Here is a 5,699-nt window from a genome sequence, read left to right as displayed (position 1 = left end):
ACATCTTACTAATTTAACTAACGTTGAAAACATTCAGTTCTTTAAAAGTATAAAAATGAAATGCTTATAATATAAAATATATAATATAAAATCTACTGAATCAATCATTTTAGTTTTAGATAAACAATAAATAAAATCATATTACATTTTCAGAGTTTAAGAAGTAGCTCATAACACATCAATGTCCATTCCACGTATGAATGGGTTCACAAAAATGCAATGAGTTTAAAGTTGTAATGCAAAAGAACCTGAGTGTTTCCCTCTCACACCAGCGTTTGACAGTCATGAGACATTGTGAATGTTTTGGTAGTGCTAAAATTATTTCAAAGTATAATCTTAAAAGTTTAAAGTAGCCTATATCTTTTAAAAATAAAAGATGTTTTAAATTAAATTAAATGAATTATTTAAAGTCTTAATAAAAACAAATATTCTACATCGATGGTCTGTGGAAAAAACTTGACTTGAACTTAAAGTATATTTTTTATTTATCAGGGGTATGTAAAATAATTCGAAATTTGAAGTGTCAACATGCCATCTCACACATGTGAAATGTTTAATAATTCCTTAAGTTGTCTCTGTGAGAAAATTACCACATAGGTCTATCTTCAGAGAGAGAGCAACAATGAAAACATTTAGAAACTGTGAACCCTCAGGCGGTCCCCATTGATAGGCTGCTTATAAGGCCCTTCCGATCAGGGCTGCGTCTTCTGAGAAAGAAGTTTCTTGCCCATCATTAATGATAGCTTCAGGATATAGGGTGACAGACCAGATGAGCCTCTGTGCATCATGTCACAGCGTATGTAATGATAGTTAGCCAATATATTAATATATTTGTATCTTCTATTTATATTTTAGAAAATTACTGTAATGATTTTGTTTAACGGTGACCTAAAGTATAATTGTTATTAAACAATGTCTATTCAAAAACTTTAGATTGTTGAAAAACTGTACTTTGTCGTCTTAAATCTCATTTATATGAAAAGATTCAATCAGTATTTTTTTTTTTGTCCATGCGGGGTTTCAATTTTTATGGTAGTGGCTTTCCATAGTCATGATGATTTTTGTACTGTAACTGCATATTCTATCCCCTACACCTAAACACGACCATCACAGAAAACTACATTTGTACATTTTCAAAAATTAATTAATTAAATAAATAATTTATTATAATTTCTAAGCTGTTTTGCGTGCGCGCATGTGCGCGCACACACACACACACACACACACACACACACACACACACACACACACAGTTCTAAAAAATGAACAAATCTCTATTTTTAAATTAAATTATTATAAATTATATATACAACCAATGTATAATAACTATGTTATTATGTTATTAACATAATAGATGGAAAAGACCATTTACAGCCAATACAGGCAATGTACCATAGGAAATATATGGTTTTAAAGCTTTTTAACAGTTATAGCGCCACCTATGGTCCGATCTCCATAAAATTTGGCATGCTTGTTACTGTAAGATGTGTGTGATCATCATATGACAGTAAAAGAGCACACACAAACCTTATTCTAATATGGAATTGTATTGGAATGGTAAAGAGTGTTAGTCGTGACAGGAGGGCCTCCACTCAAGGAGACAATATGATGAACACGTCTAAGAATGTTCCACATATGGTTGAAAATACCATCATTGGCCTAGAAAGATAACATTCTGGCAGTCAAGACTATAAAGGATGAAGGATGCCCTCCCTTCATTGTCACAGTCTGCAGCCACTCTGTGTGACTGTACGACTGCTGGCCTTTTCTTGCAAGAAAATAAACCTCATCAAAGACTATAAGAAATGTTTGTCTCTTATTCAGTGATAGAATTCCCCCTTGAAGGTTATCGAGGCGACGGTAAAGCGACTCAGATTTGGCCCAGCCTCCCACATAGTCATACCATTGACTAAGACATGGGCAACTAGAGTGGCTTGAATTTCATCTGAGACTGCTTGTCTTCTTGCCCTTGCCCTTGCTCCTCCTCCTTATCCATCCTCGATCTCTTCCTTCATGTCTTTCTGGATCCATTGTACCAAAATTCAATACACTGATTTGGGCCCTTTTATCTACTGAAGGATCTGATTTATGTGTGTTAAATGTTGACTCTTAGTGTTTTCACCTGGGTAATTGTGTGCTAACTGAGCTGAAGCTGTGCTAACTTGAGTGAACAATATTGAGTGCTAGTGCTTTCTATATAACAGCATGGTCTAGGCAATGAGAAATGAAGGGATTTGTGTGTAGAGTTTTGCAGTGACAGGTCAACAAATCTGACTCATGTGTCAAAACAGGGAATAGTGTTTATAGTTTAGGGAAATGGGTGTGCTTTTTGATAAATGGCATTATGGTTTTGAAATTTTAGCTCAAAAGCCTGGTTATAGTGTTTAAGCAATCGAGAAAAACTGTAATAATTATACTTTAGGTCACCGTTAAACAAAATCATTACAGTAATTTTCTAAAATATAAATAGAAGATACAAATATATTTAATTTAAACAATCTTTCATTTTAAAAAGATCATATTTAGACTTTTATGATTATGCTTTGAAATAAATTTAGTACGAACAAAACTTTAGCTCTGGAAAGGCTAACTATCATTACATACGCTGTGACATGATGCACAGAGGCTCATCTGGTCTGTCACCCTATATCCTGAAGCTATCATTAATGATGGGCAAGAAACTTCTTTCTCAGAAGACGCAGCCCTGATCGGAAGGGCCTTATAAGCAGCCTATCAATGGGGACCGCCTGAGGGTTCACAGTTTCTAAATGTTTTCATTGTTGCTCTCTCTCTGAAGATAGACCTATGTGGTAATTTTCTCACAGAGACAACTTAAGGAATTATTAAACATTTCACATGTGTGAGATGGCATGTTGACACTTCAAATTTCGAGTTATTTTACATACCCCTGATAAATAAAAAATATACTTTAAGTTCAAGTCAAGTTTTTTCCACAGACCATCGATGTAGAATATTTGTTTTTATTAAGACTTTAAATAATTTAATTTAATTTAAAACATCTTTTATTTTTAAAAGATATACTTTAAACTTAAGATTATACTCTGAAATAATTTTAGCACTACCAAAACATTCACAATGTCTCATGACTGTCAAACGCTGGTGTGAGAGGGAAACACTCAGGTTCTTTTGCATTACAACTTTAAACTCATTGCATTTTTGTGAACCCATTCATACGTGGTATGGACATTGATGTGTTAGGAGCTACTTCTTAAACTCTGAAAATGTAATATGATTTTATTTATTGTTTATCTAAAACTAAAATGATTGAGTCAGTAGATTTTATATTATATATTTTATATTATAAGCATTTCATTTTTATACTTTTAAAGAACTGAATGTTTTCAACGTTAGTTAAATTAGTAAGATGTTCATTTTATATTATAAGCATTTCATTTATATACCTTTAAAGAACAGAATGTTTTTTAACTAATTAGCAAGATATTTAGTTTATATTATATATTTATTTTATAAGCATTTCATTTTAATTCTTTTAAAGAACAATGTTCTCTTACGAGAGGTTCTCTCGTATTGTGTAAGTTTCTTACGCTACGGGTAAAGTCATCTTTTCTCGAGATCTGAAGCCAAAAAATTATCCTTAATTTTGTATTCATTGTCAACGCAGTGCGGCAGCCAGCAGACTATGGCAGGCTGTATAAGCGTGCTCATTGGCTGACTTGCGGCAACTGCTGCAGCCTATCGGTGAGCCCTGCGTGACGTCGCACCCTCTACGCGTCACAGCCTGCCAGAAAGGGTGTGGCTTAGCATATATAAGGAAGGGCTCAGCAGGCTGTACTCTGATTTTTCATTCTTCAGCGAGCTCTACGCATCGCTGGACTCTGAGAGAAGCCGCCACCGTTGAAGCAAGCAACCAGCAAGCTTAGGACAGCGTCTGAGGAAGCCGGCCGCCTTCGCCGCCTTCAGCCATTCATGCCTGCTGAGCCATCCGGCGACAATATCCTTTATCTGCTGTGTGTGTTCACCGCTGCAACACATACTCTCTCTCCTTTTCTAAAAGAGAAATTTCTACGAGGCGTTGTTTCAAATGCCTCGCACGACTTCCCGCTCTCTCTCCCTCTGTTCGAGCCGCGCAAACTGCGCTGTTCACAAGGGATGGCAGAAGCGGACGGTCTCTGAGCGAGCTTCCTCGCTCTCTCTCTTTGCTTGTGCCGCGCAAACTGCGCCGCTCACAAGGGATGTCAGAAGCGGACAGTCACGCGGCTAGCTTTCTTTTACGTTACGAGAACGCTACCCCGTTCGCGCGCGTCACTCACCGGCGAAAGGAGAAAAGAGTGTTTTAGTCCCACCGAGTCCGGACCAACCTCCATTTCTCCCAGCCGCGCAAACTGCGTCGTTCACAACGGATGTCAGAGTGGAGGGTCACGAGCAATGTTCAGCACCCCGTGTGCCTCACTTACCGGCGAAGGGAGGAGAGAGAGTGTTTTTAGTCCTGCCGAGGCCGGACCAACCTCCAATTCTCATACATTTTCTCAGTCCCCTCTTAAGTTCAGGCGGCTGGAAATATTAATATTGCAGTAAACGAGCCTGTTATAATACACGCACACCTGCAAACAAACGCAGACACAAAGTATGACGACGCTCTTTTATATGCTCGCACTAACCAAGAGCTTATGTGTTTTCCCCCTGTGGCTCAGTGGTGGAATCTTAGGCTTTCGTGCCAGAGACCCGTGTTCGAATCCCAGCTCTGGCGGCAAATAAAATTTATGCTGTTCGCTTCTCCGAGCTCGCGGCCAGCTTTCTTACATACAGAAAATGAACCCGCCTCTCGCACCCTCCTGTTCACATGATGGTGCTTGAGTATTTATGAGCGTCTAAACATATGAGCCTTCAAAGCATTTCGCTCTGTCAGTCCCCTTAAAAAGGCTACTGCAGATGCGTATTTTGCAGCCAACGAGCGCGTTGTACAACCCGCTAGCCTGCACCCAAACACCATTTTTACAGCACCCCGGAGAAATCTCATAAGAGTACAATTCTGGTTATCCGACTCACGCCGATGGGGTCTTGAGTGTAGAAAATGTGCCCGCTTCCCAGTGTTCACCCCTACACACAAGCACGGTTCCCCCTGTGTTATTCACTCATGCAGAGCCCACTCTAAAGCTGGCGAAAGCCGCTTGAGTGTTAGATGTAGGATATGTGCCCACGAGCCCGTGCCCACACATACTCACTGTTCGCTCTGTCACACGGCCATTCTCTGCCGGTCACATCACAGATGTAAGTCCTGTGCCCGCTCATGAGCGCTCACACTTACTGACAAATACTTTTCCCCCCGGGCCGCTCTCGCTCTTGTGTTCCTCACACAAAATGTTCCCCGTCCAAAGCCCCCGGGACATCACGTGTAAAACGGCCAGCCATCGCTGTCTGCGAGCCGCCGTATCCGAGCACAGAGAGCGCGCGCATTGCGCCCGCATCTCCGAATCAGGTCTCGAGCCCGCAGAAATGCGGCGACCGGAACCCGGAGGCCATTCTGCCCCTAGCCAAACATGCAAAAGCATGGGAAGCTATTCCAGGTGCGTCAGAATGGGTGCTGAGCACAGTAAAGCAGGGCCATTCGTTGCAGTTCGCTCGCCGTCCCCCGTGCTTTCGAGCGCGAACGGAGACGAGAGTGAATGGGGAAGTAGCACATCTACTTTGTGCAGAAATGGCGAAACTTCTGTGCAAAG

The sequence above is a fragment of the Squalius cephalus genome (genome assembly GCF_949319135.1).
Source record: "Squalius cephalus genome assembly, chromosome: 15".
NCBI lineage: Eukaryota > Metazoa > Chordata > Actinopteri > Cypriniformes > Leuciscidae > Squalius > Squalius cephalus.
This window is presented reverse-complemented; position numbering follows the sequence as displayed.